Source organism: Neovison vison, chromosome 11 (assembly GCF_020171115.1).
Source record: "Neovison vison isolate M4711 chromosome 11, ASM_NN_V1, whole genome shotgun sequence".
In the NCBI taxonomy this organism is placed as follows: domain Eukaryota; kingdom Metazoa; phylum Chordata; class Mammalia; order Carnivora; family Mustelidae; genus Neogale; species Neogale vison.
In genome coordinates, this window is record NC_058101.1 from 131061574 (window position 1) to 131075322 (window position 13749).

General features: G+C 34.4%; 1 pseudogene; it reads right to left on the minus strand.

The window, feature by feature from the left end:
• Positions 1 to 3427: 3427 nt before the first annotated feature.
• Positions 3428 to 4892, minus strand: LOC122890540 (annotated as a pseudogene).
• Between the last annotated feature and the right edge of the window lie 8857 nt (positions 4893 to 13749).

Here is a 13749-nt window from a genome sequence, read left to right on the forward strand (position 1 = left end):
TTCTTTAGTGATAGGGATTGTCATTATCATCCTTATTTATTTGTTCTTAGATTTCAGAGGTTTCCAAAGAATTAGTTTATTTGTAAGTAGGCACATGAATATATAGTTTATATTATATTGTTCTTACATAAATTTAAAAGGGTTATTTGAAGAAATAATGATCAAGAACACTAAGAATGAAAACACAACAAATAACAAGCAAATGTAGAGGTGAGTTTCTACACTTATATGTATATTCTCTGTCAGCTCATTACACGAGAGAAATAGTGGCTACATTAACAAAAAAGCAATAGAGATTTAATGTTGGAACAAAGACCCTTATATATTTTAAATATTTTAGTGTTGTTATTATTATTATTATTATTTTTTTTTTAGCTAGAGAGAGTGAGTCTGCACATGTAGGGTGAGGAAAAGACAGAGGGAGTGGGGAGAGAGAGAAAATTGTAAGCAGGCCCCATGCCCAGCACAGAGAACATAAGGCTAAATCTCACAACCCTGAGATCATTATCTGAGACAAAATCAGGAGTTGGTCACCTAACCGACTGAGGCACCCAGGTACCACTGGAAGAAATACTTTAAAAACTCACCTTCTTAATAGTGAGAAAGTCTTAGTTATTGTATATTAGCTTAGTATGGAAATCCCATTAATATGTATTATTATTGTTTGTTTTATAAGATACATTTCATTTTAGCAGAGTAGTACAGACATATGATTTACAGTACAAGTGTTTCACATGTGTTTCTAATGCTAAAGACATTTTACTGATTATTGATATAAAAATTGGGAGAAATTTTTAAAAGATTATTTTTACTGTTGACAACTGTACAGGAATTTTTTTTTAAAAATCCAAAGATGGTAGATGAGAAGGTTTAACCTGGTTCTTCATTGCTGAAAGAGACCATTTGAAACTGATAACTAGCACAGTTACAGATCTGGTTAGCAGATCTGATTAGCAAAAGATATATAAATATATAATGGAGATTTCATGGAACAGTAAAGAATTTTTAAATAATTTAATTGAAATTGAATGTCTATTGTTTTAAATTTATAGCCTGGCATTTAGAATGCACATTGAACTGAAGGATGGACAATTCATCAATATTGTTTCTGTCTATAATAAGAGATTTAAATTGAATCCTCTGAATTACAGAGCAGTGAGTATCACATATTAAGCAAACTGCTGTAATCCATAATTGAGGGAAGAGTCATGAAGTCAAAGGAAGCATTCATTAAAAGACAAGGAAATTGTCTTATTGAGAGAAAATCACTTTTGGTATTTTCAACAAGCTCATAGATTTGTTAGCAAAAATTAAATCATAGCAGGACAATTCTTATACAATATCCACTCCTATCTTTGTATTTTTATTGGGGTAGCAGTGTGCCCAGCTAAATAATAATTTACCAAAGCTATTTGCAGTTAACAATGGCTATTCTGTTTAACCAATGAAGTGTAAGTGGAATACTGCCAAGTAACTGGGGAAAACATTTGTAAGATAACTTGGGGTTGAGACAACACCAGTGATTCTAAATTAAGGTCAGAATAAAAAATATTTATGATAATCACATTTCATAAAAGGCTGTAGATGTATCTGGTACAGGTCTTATGTTATTTTTTATCTGTCTTTTCTTGAAAAAATATGTACAGATTTAGCAGACTTCAGTATATTAACAAGACAACACTAATGAAGAAGAAAGTCCATATTTTAAGATTGGCAGAATGGAAAGACAGAAAGAATTTGGTTTGTTAAAGAGATTTTTGACAGCATCCAGTTCCAGCCTCCATATACCTATGCTGTGATGTGAGATATAAAATAAATCCCTTACCTGTTTGGTCCAGTAAAAGTTAGTTTCCATTACTTGCAACTGGTTATATTCACAATATGTAATACAAGTTGGTATCATAGACATTGCATGGAAAGTATTTACATATTCAAAGAATATTCATTTTGGTTCTAGCTCTCTAATTTCTACATTCCTACACAGTACATGTTCTAGTTAGAGTGAATCATCTTATTCTTCTCATTAATATCTTCTCTATCACTTACAGTCTAGAAAAATGTCATATTCAGTATAAATCTGTTCTTGATAATTTCTCCAAAGACACAAACAGCATTTTTCTTGGTTGATCATTTTTGGTGTTGTTATTATTTAATGTTTATCATATTACATCCTAATTTGGTCTTCTCTTCTGAAATTCCTGAAAGACAATGCTTTGTATGGTAAATATTTTGTATTTGCATATAATTTTGTTACTGGCTCATAGTAGTCAGTTGTAAGAAAATGTTAAGTAAATTAAAGAATGGCACTTCCATAATCCTTTTTCCAGAGAGTTTTAAGTTATTTTTTTAACTGTGAATGTGTTTAACTGAAAGAAAAAATTAGAAAAGTGTCCAGAAAAAAAAAATGAGATCAAAAGAACAAAGAACAACAACAACAACAACAAAGTTGATTGCTAAAAGGATTCTATATACTCTAAAAATTTTGGCTGGCAAACAGTTGCAAAGCAATAGTATGACAGACATTTTTACCAGAGCTTTACAAATATTAACTTATCTAATGTTTGTAATATTCTTGTGATGTGTGCATGAGTTTCACCAATTTTCAGAAGAATGAGAAAGGGATACATAATTTTATTTATTTATTTTTTTTAAAGATTTTATTTATTTATTTGAGAGAGAGAGACAGTGAGAGAGAGCATGAGCAAGGAGACGGTCAGAGAGCGAAGCAGACTCCCCATGGAGCTGGGAGCCTGATGTGGGACTCGATCCTAGGACTCTAGGATCACGCCCTGAGCCGAAGGCAGTCGTCCAACCAACTGAGCCACCCAGGCGTCCCAAGAGGATACATAATTTTATATGTGGTGCTTTATCAGCATGAGTCCACATACAAAAAATACTAAATCAGTATGTAATTTGTCCAGCTCCTTGCTTGATTAGCTGACTACAAATAGACTCTGATGGAATTTCCTAATGAGGTATCAAACACAACATATTTTATTTTATTTTTTAAAAAATTTTCTGACAGAATCTATTTTTTTAAAGATTTTATTTATTTATTTGACAGAGAGAAAGACCACAAGTAGGCAGAGAGGCAGCCAGAGAGAGAGGGGGCAGCAGGCTCCCCGCTGAGCAGAGAGCCCGATGCGGGGCTGGTCCCAGGACCCTGAGATCATGACCCGAGCCAAAGGCAGAGGCTTAACCCACTGAGCCACCCAGGCACCCCCTGACAGAATCTTTTAAAACAAAACAAATATAAAACACATTCCAACTCTGAAACCTGCCAGCATGCCTTGTTTTATCATAAGATGCATGCTAGACCATAAGACGAAGCAGCAGAGTCTTCAGGAACATTTGGTTGGGAGAAACAGAAAAATCAGATTTAATGTAAGTCTGGGCAAGCCCCAAAGCTAAGATACATTCTCGAATACTAGAGCAGACCTCATCTTTTCAGATCCTCAGAGGTCTTCTAATTCACAACATTCACACTAGAGTCTTCATATTCTTTGTCAGTGTCAGGCTGCTGTCATTCTGATGCCTTCTGAAGTTTCCACTAGGCCCATGGGGAGATGACAACTTCACATTAGCAAAGTGGGCAGTGTTTGGGATACCCAAAAGCCTCATGCCATGAGTGTTGTTGGAAGGCATCCTAACCTCAGTAGGTATACTTCCCACAAATCTCACAGTTGTAGTTTATATCTATAGAGTAGGGAATGGGTTTGCCATCCCAGTCAAGGGGCAGGTTTTGGGGGTTGTAAGTGATCTCATACTCCTCATCTTCACCTTCACTCACACTGATCTGCTTGTGCCTCTCTACTTTTCTACTTCTCACTATTCCCTTATCTTGGCCCCCTTGTTTTGTGCATTTTTATGAGGGAGATGATGCTCTTCCCCAAGAATCTCTACATATTCGTAGATATAGGCTTCTAGGAAGGCAACGTCCTTATTCCTCTCAGTGTCTCATTTGACTTTTGGTGGGATTTTTGGTAAGCAGCAAGATGTCAGGTGACTCCAGGGACTTTCCTTTGGTGTTGAATAGCCTCTGGGCTCACTCTTCTAGGATCGCACCATACTTCATACCTTAAGCTAAGAGAGCAGATTTTAATCTGTACAGACTAAGGGAGGCCAACTCTTCCCAAGGAAAGAATGCAGACATGTCAAAATGGGGTCCAGCACGAGTCAGGGCACTGCTTGTCTTTTTGGCCATCCAAGAAAGACACCATTCTCCCACTTCTCAAGCTCATTACAAATCTTCCTAAAAATCCATTCCAATATTGGAGCAGCTTCACTCAATCTATGCAATCTTGTAGGTGGTCAAGAAACATCTCTAGGTATCTCATATTTGATGTTATTCCTCTCTCTAGGAATGTCAAATAATTCATCAAAAATGGACAAGTATATGATATAATCAAGCCTCTCCCAAGACCTTCAGGTTAATGTATTTGAGGTTAATAGTCATGGATAACAAGGTAATAACCATATCTCTCTTCATCTGTGAACTCCACCTCTTCCATGTTCCAAGTTCCATGCCTGTTCACTTGGATTCTCTCAAACCTTCAGAAGGTCCTCAAATTCCACTGACATTGGCAGACAGATCTCATTTGGGTTCCAGTGGAATTCCTTTATTTGCTTTAGTCTACTATAAAATTTGGGTCTTGAATGACATTGAGTTCTTCCTTCCTTAACCCACTATTATCATCATCATACAAATCATACAAATCCCAAATCCCACAGATTTTTACTGATTTCCATGTATCTCTCTTGCATGGCCCATAAGCAGTGGTCAGAATTGATCTGCTACCAAAGCATGGACTTCTTAGCCTCTCTTTGGCCATGATGTCTATAAGTCATTCCTTCTCATGATACTGATGTTGCTGCTCCGGAGCTGCTTCCATTTGCCCTCTGCCTTTACACCTTAGTTCAGACCACAGGGATGGCCACAAATGACTTCAAACATTGTCTATATTAATGCAAAGAAATGGATGAAATCATTTAGAGATATAGGAATGTTAGAGGGGATTTATCATGTACCTTTTCATATATCTTTAAATATCTCCTTACAGATGCCTTGGATCATGCTATTGAAAAACTTGATGAGGAAAGCACTAGCATTGAGATTTCTACCTACTGAAGGCTAGAAATAAGGCAGAAGATGCTACCATTGATATTCATTCCTTGAATTTATTAGAATTAGTATGCTATGAGACTGCAAGAAGCCAAATAGTTATAGTTGCCAGAGATAAATTAGGTCTCATGTTTAAAAAAAGATTTGTGGTTGTGAATAAGTGACACTTAGGTATCAATAACTAAAATAATTAGATAATGCAATTAGAGACTACTTGACTTATACAGCTGAAACTAGAAGTCTTTCAAACAGACATATCTTTGTTTGCCATAAAAATTAATGGTCCATCCTGTGATTCCCAAACATGACTAAGCTCACAGATTCATCATTTCCTAAGGGAAGGTTTTACCATCTCCAGAAGATTTTCCAATAACACTACAAATATATATACCATAAGTCTCATTCCTAACCTTTCCTAAAAGGACCAAGACTCTTTAACTGTGTAACGAGGCCCTAGGGAAAGAGAAATAAACCAGTATTAGAACTTTTGGACATTTCTCTAAACTGATAGTTTTTTCTCAAATACAGAGTGCCACTCAGGTCTACTGGTTAGGCTTAGGGGTCATGGAGATCAGGTAGTAAGTATAATTTATCCCAAGAATGTCTTACAGTGAGCTCAGGGCATATAAATTCTTCTTACATATAAATCTACAGTCAGTGAATACAGGTTTAGACCAGATACACTTAGAAACTGTCAGAATCATCCAATTTGATACAAAAACTTTGAAGGAAATTTATTATGGAAGAAAAGGCCAAGTACATAGGTCAAGTGTCAGGGAGTACCAACTACATTCCAGAATTTAAACTAAAAGCAATACTGCATCCATAACTGAAGAATAAAGCTCAGTACAACCACTAAAAATTGAAAATATTCTTACCAGAGTTCCTTTTAAGTTGCTTATTTGGCCTTTACAAAACAAAATTGTGTGTGTGTGTGTGTGTGTGAGTATGTGTGTGTAGATACATACTTTACTCTAAAAAAAAAACACAAAAAACAAAAAACTTTTTTTTTATTTTAAAATGATAAAATAATGTTTTTAGAACACTTCATATAAAATGGAATACACAAAAATTTTATTTTAAAACTACTTTTAGGACTCTCTTTCCAAGAAGCCAACCAAAAAAAAAATTATCAAGGTTTCAAAAATAAAAATGTATTCCCAAAAAACAGTTTTTGTAAAAAAATACGGTAAGGATAATTTGTAAAAATGGTACAACACAGAATGATTTAGATGTAAGAATTTAGTATAAATCTTAGGATTCCAGATGGAACATGGATTTTGTTTTAAGTGAATATTGTGTTTTACATTAAATACAAAAGACACATTCTATTCTCCTTATCAGAAGTAATAGAAGTTTAATGGAAAAAGTAGTACAATTTAAAAATCTTTGGCTAAATAACAAATATTATATATATTGAACAAATAGTTTGAAACATATTTAAGGTGGTTTTAGCATTCTCACTATCTATATCATGCACAGAGAATAAGTTGGAAAGAAATATATTTTGAACAGAAAAAAAAAGTGTTAGTACTATGCAGAAACATAATCAATCATGGAATAAGATCTAATATAAGCAATAGATATTCATGCTATCATTATGTGAAGTAGCCTAAGAAATTCATTATTCTTAACCTTCAGTCACAGGTTTACCATATGCACCCAAGGGAAAACACTTTCATGGAGTTCTTTCTGAAATCATTGTACCCTCAAAATATGGTAGATAAAATAATGACAACTTTTTCATGCATTTTATAAAAACATAATTATAATTTCAAAATCAAGTATGAAAAAATATTGCAAGGGTGTACCTGTGCTACAATATACAACATAAGCTCTATGAAGCCAGGATGTGGGCCTTGTTATTCTTTTAATCTCTTATATTCTCTAAAAGAGTACTTTGCAGAACTTTTCAAAACCAATGTCCTACAATAAAATCTGATTAGAGTATTCTGTCATTATTCTTCTGTGTCCTGTAATAACATTCCCTCATTTTCCTCATGTTTGTGCTGAGGTATGATGTGTTTCAAAATTTACATACCATTGAATAAATATTTCAGTTTGGAAAACTTTATTTCCTCTGATGCTTTATTAAGAACTAGAACATCTGGGATATGCCCTGTTGAATCAATTCTCATGTATTCATTTCTTTATATTATTGGCTATACATCTGTAATACTGTCTTCATGGGTTAAATTGTTTCCCCTTATAATTCATTAAAGTCCTAACCTTCAGTACCATAAAATATGACCAACTTATAAATCTCTAAGATCTTTACATAGGTAATCAAGTGAAAATGAGGTCATTAGGTTAGATCCTAATCCAAAATAACTGATCATCTTATAAAAAGAGGAAATTTGGATACTGACGAGCACACAGGAAGAACATCATATGAGGTTGAAGGTTGAAAGGGTGTTCCTCTACAAGTCAAGAATGGTGAAAGATTGCCAGTGACCTATCAGAAAATAGAGAAATAGAAATAGAAAAGAGAAAATAGAGAAGGGACATAAAATAGATTCAGTATCACAGCTTTCAGTAGGAACCAATCCTACCTATACCTAGATCTCAGATTTTTAGCTTCTAGGACAGTGAGAAAATAAATTTCTGTTTTTTAGGACACCAAGTTTGTTATAACAGCCCTAGCAAACTAGTACAGAAATCTTTAGAAGATAAAGGCCAACTTTTATTCATTAAATTCTAGAGACAATGGCAAAATTTCTCTTAGAGCAAAAAATGGAAGAGCATGTTCCAGAATTACAAGTAGGAAAAAAGGATGTAAAGCAAAAGAAAAAACACTGTAAAAAAGGAGGATATAACATTAAGTCCCTGGTAGAGTTATAGCAGAGAATGTCTAATTTGTATGGAATAGAGGTGTGCTATGATAGGGAAGCATGAATCATGATACTGGAATCAGGATAACTCTGCATGCTTTACTTATTCATGTTAAAACCAGGAAATGAACAGCTACCAGGAAATTTTAAGGGCTAGAAACATTCAGATTTCCATCAGAGCAGAAAGACTTAATTAAACATGTGGGTATTTAGTATAAACTTCAAAAAGTATGTTAGTTGGTAGTAAAATTAAAAGACCTTAGAGTAAAATATATTCTACTCTAGAATAAAATATATTCTACTCTAAGTAACATAACATAGCAAATAAAATAAAATAATATCCACCTATAAACAAACTTTGAAAGAGTAAAACCGAGCCAAAAATTAAGAAAAAATGACAACAAAACAAAAATCAGTACTTTAAAGAAAGACAACTAAATTCAATCTGGTGAATATAAGCCTAACCATGATGTTCATTAATTTGAATACAAAAAGTGAAGCACATTATTTAGAATGCAGAAATTGTAAGACTATAGAAAAGAATAATATTCACTTACATGCAAAATTAAAATGATAGAAAAGGTTATACCATGCAGACACTGATTATACAAAATCAAGAATGGCTATATTAATATAAATCAAATTAGAATTCATAACAAAAAGTGTTATAAAGGACATAAAGGGATATTTCACAATAACAAAGAGGTCAATTAATAAAAGTAGTGTAGGAGCACCTGGGTGGCTCAGTGGATTAACAGCCCTAGCTGTTAATCCTTTGATTCAGGTCATGGTCCCAAGGTCCTGCGATCAAGCCCTGCATCAGGCTCTCTGCTCAGCAGGGAGCCTGCTTCCCCCTCTCTCTTTTTCTACCTGCCTCTCTGCCTACTTGTGATCTCTGTCTGTCAAATAAATAAAATCTTTTAAAAATTAAAAAAATAAAATAACTAAAAGTAGTGTACAATACCAAATATATATGCTTTTAATAATAGAGTTTGAAAATACAAGAAGCTACAATTGAAAGAAAAATAGAAAAAATCAAAATATTTTCAGAGACTTCCACAATTCTCTCTCAGAAACTGACAAAATGTTTAGAAGACAAAAACACTATAAAGGACATCAACATGATCTTATTGACATAGAGCAATAGCAGAAAAACATTCTTTTTAATTGCACCTGTGAATTGACCATGATAAACCACACACTTTTTCATAAAATATAAAATGATTAAATTATGTATAGACCATTCTCTGAGCAAAAGAGATTATATTAAAGTCCATAAAAAATAGTATCTGGAAAACACCTAAGTTTTGTAAATTAACATAACCTAACATTATTTTTTTTTTCACAATTATCATGATAATTGTACTCTTTAATCCCCATTCCCTCTCCCCCTCTCCCCCCACTCACCTGCTCTCTGGTTAACCATTGATTTGTTCTCTATAGTTAAGAGTCTGCTTCTTGGTTTCTCTCTCTCTCTCTCTTTCTCTTTTTCCATTTACTTATTTGTTCTGTTTTTTAAATTCCACATATGAATGAGATCATAAGGTATTTGTCTTTTTCTGACTGGCTTATTTCACTTAGCAATATACTCTCTAGCTCCACCCATGTTGTTGCACATGGTGAGATTTCATTCTTTTCTATGGCTGAATGATATTCCATTGTACATATATACCACATCTTCTTTATCCCTCCCATGGATGAGTCTAAGTGATGGACATTTGGACTGCTTCCATAATTTGGTTATTATAAATAATGATGCTATAAACATAGGAGTGCATGTATATCTGAATCACTGTTTTTTTTTTTGTTGTTTGTTTGTTTGTTTGTTTTTTTATTATGTCTAGGTTGCATACCCAAAAGTGTAATTCCTGAATCAGGAACTTCCATACTGTTTTCCATAGTGGCTGCACCAACTTATAGTCCCACTCACAGTATAAGAAGGTACCTTTTTATCCACATCCTTACCAACACTCCCTATTTCTTGCATTTTTTATTTTAGCCATTCTCACAGGTGGTAGGTGATATCTTGTAGTTTTGACTTGCATTTCCCTGATGATCAGTGTTGTTGAGTATCTTTTCATGTGTCTGTTGGCCATCTGTATGTCTTCTTTGGGGCAACATCTGTTCATATGTTCTGCCCATTTTTATTTGTTTTATTTTATTTTATTTCAATCAATTAACAAATAGTATATTGTTAGTTTCAGAAGCAGTTTAGTGATTCATCAGTGCTCATTAAACTAATGTGCTTATTACACATTGCTCAATACATCAAGTGCCTCTTAATGTCCATCACCTAGTTATACCATTCCTCTACTCTCTTTCTCTCTACCAACCCTCAGTTTGTTTTCTATAGTTAACAGTGTTTTACAATTTGTCTCACTCCCTGATTTATTTTTCCCTACCTTGCCTTATGATACTTTTTTGTTTCTTAAACTTTACATATGAGTGAAATCATAGAATTCTCTTTCTCTGACTTACTTCAATGAACATCTGAGCTCTTTCCTTATTTTGGCTGTTGTGTACATTGCTGTTATAAACTTTGGGGTATAGTTGACCCTTCAAATCACCATGTTTGTATTCTGCCCATTTTTAATTGTATGATTTATTTTTTCAAGCATTGGGTTGTATTGATTTTTTATATATTTTGGATACTAACCCTTTACCTGATATGTCATTTGCAAATATATTTTCCCATTAGTTTTATTGATTCTTTCCTTCACTATGTAGAAACTTTTTATTTTGATGTAGTCCCAATAGTTTAGTTTTGCTTCCCTCCCCCCCTTATTTCTGGAGACGTATTAGTAACTGGTTGCTACAGCTAAGGTCAAAGAAGCTGCAGCTTAGCTTATATTAATGATTTAATCCATTTGCAATTTATTTTTGTGTCTGGTGAAAGAAAGTGGTCCAGTTTCATTCTTTTGAGTGTTGCTGTCTAGTTTTCCTAACACCATTTGTTGAAAGCACTGTCTTTTTCCACTGGATATTCTTCCTGTTTCTGTATATTCTTCCCTGTTTCTTCAAAAATTAGTTGACCATATAGTTGTGGATCCATTTTTGGGTTTTCTGTTATATTTTATTGATCTAAGTGTCTATTTTTATGATAGTACCATACTGTTTTAATTACTATTGCTTTGTAATATAACTTGAGATCTGAAATTGTGATACTTACAGTTTTGTTTTTCATTTTTTTAAAGAGTTATTTATTCATTTGAGAGGGGGAGGGAGGGGTAGAAGGAAAGGGAGGAAAGAATCTCAAGAAGAACCCAATAAACATGGAACTGGATGTGGGGTTCAGTCTCATGACCCTGAGACCACAACCTGAGTGGAAATCAAGCATCAGATGCTTAACCAACTGAGTCACCCAGGGACCCTTTATTTTCCTTTTCAAGATTTCTCTGACTATCCAAGATCTTTTGCTCCCATACAAATTTAAGAATTGTTTGCTCTAGTTCTGTGAAAAATGCTGTTGCTTTTTGATAAGCATCTATAGATTGCTTTGAGTAGTATAAACATGTTAAGAATATCTAATCTTCTAACCTATGGGAATAGAATATCTTTCCACTTCTTTACATCACCTTGAATTTCTTCCATGAGTATTTTATTGTTTTCAGAAGATGAAGAGGAACATTACAAATGTTTGTCAGTGAGTACAACTTCAATAAAGTCGTTAAATTTTTTGAAATACAGAAAATATTCAAATTGACATAAGAAGTAGAAATCCAAAAAACAATCTATATTTATTAAAGATATTAAAGGGTTACATCTAAACAAATAAAAGAGCTTGTGTTAGATTACAAAAGAAAACTTCCTGTATGTGGGAGTATTATGGAATGATCATTTGAGGAAGTAACCTTAATGATGAGGAAGGAAAAAAAGAAGAGAGAGAAAAATAGGTTATATAAGTATAATATTATGGACCTTCATGCCTTTTTTCAAGTCATCTTTCTGTTAAAGATCATCCTTGTTGATATCCTATCTGATAATATTTTAGTCCCTGAACCCCTGCAGTTTGAAACTTCCTAATCATCATTCTTAGCTGATTTGTTTTTCTCCTTTATCTACCAGTCCTTATTATTATTAATTTTTAATCTGTCTTTGCAACTGGAACGTAAACTTCATGAAGACAGGTTTTTAGAACTGCTTTATTTACTGCCATCTTCTCAGTACTTAGAGTAGTTGTTAGCACATAAAAAAAGCTCTCAATGATATTTTTAATGAGGGGAGGAGTCAAGATGGCAGAGAACTAGCGGGCTGAGATAACATCACGTAGCAGATCAGCTAGATAGCTTATCAAACCATTCTGAACACCTACAAATCCAACAGGAGATCAAAGAGAAGAAGAACAATAACTCTAGAAACAGAAAATCGACCACTTTCTGAAAGGTAGGACCAGCAGAGAAGTGAATCCGAAGCGACGGGAAGATAGACCATGGGGGGAAGGGCTAGCTCCTGGCAAGTGGCAGAGAATGGAGCACAAAATCGGGACTTTTGGAAGTCTGCTCCACTGAGGGACGTTTCTCCAGAAGCTAAGACAGGGTGAAGCCCACATGGGGACAACATGGTTTCAGGTCCTGCAGGGACACAGAAGGATTGGGGGTGTCTGAGTGTCACAGAGTTCAGGTATTAGAGCGGGAAAGCTGGCTACAGAGACAGAGCCGAGGAGTGAGGTCTTAACTCAGGGTTACCTTAAATTGTGATCCATGACACAGGCCACTGCTCTGTGAGCAGGGACCTCACAAGATCCGGGGTAACCCCCCAGGAAGAGTGCAGGGATCTGCGGAGTTCAGAGACTCCAGGCAGGTCTGGAGTGAAAGTCTTAGTGAAAAAGAAAAAAATCCTGAAAGAAGCCCAGAATAAGAAGATGGTAACATACAATGGTAAAAATATTGGATCGGCAGAAGACTTATCCACAGTAGACTGGCAGGCCAAAAAGAACTGGCATGATATATTCAGAGCACTAAATGAGAAAAACATGCAGCCAAACATACTATATCCAGCTAGGCTATCACTGAAAATAGAAGGAGATATAAAAAGCTTCCAGGAAAACAAAAACTGAAAGAATTTGTAAACACCAAACCAGCTCTACAGGAAATATTGATAGGGTCCTCTAAGCAAAGAGAGAGCCTAAAAGTAGTAGATCAGAAAGGAACAGAGACAATATAGAGTAATAGTCACCTTACAGGCAATACAATGGCACTAAATTCATATCTCTCAATAGTTACCCTGAATGTAAATAGGTTAAATGCCCCAATCAAAAGACACAAGGTATCAGAATGGATTAAAAAAAAACAAAACCCAACAATATGCTGTCTACAAGAAACTCATTTTAGACCTAAAGACACCTCCAGATTTAAAGTGAAGGGGTGGAAAACAATGTACTATGCTAATGGACATCAAAAGAAACCTGGGGTGGCAATCCATGTATCAGATCAATTAGATTTTAAGCCAAAGACTATAATAAGAGATGAGGAAGGACACTATATCATAGTCAAAGAATTTGTCCAACAAGAAGATCTAACAATTTTAAATATCTATACCCCTAACATAGGAGCAGCCAACTACATAAACCAATTAATAACAAATTCATAGAAACACACTGACAATAATACAATGATAGTAAGGGACTTTAACAATCTTCTCACTGAAATGGACAGATCATCCAAGCAAAAGATCAACAAGGAAATAAAGGATTTAAATGACATGCTGGAACAGATGGACATCACAGATCTATTCAGAACATTCCATCCCAAAGCAACAGAATACACATTCTTCTCTAGTGCACATGGAACATTCTCC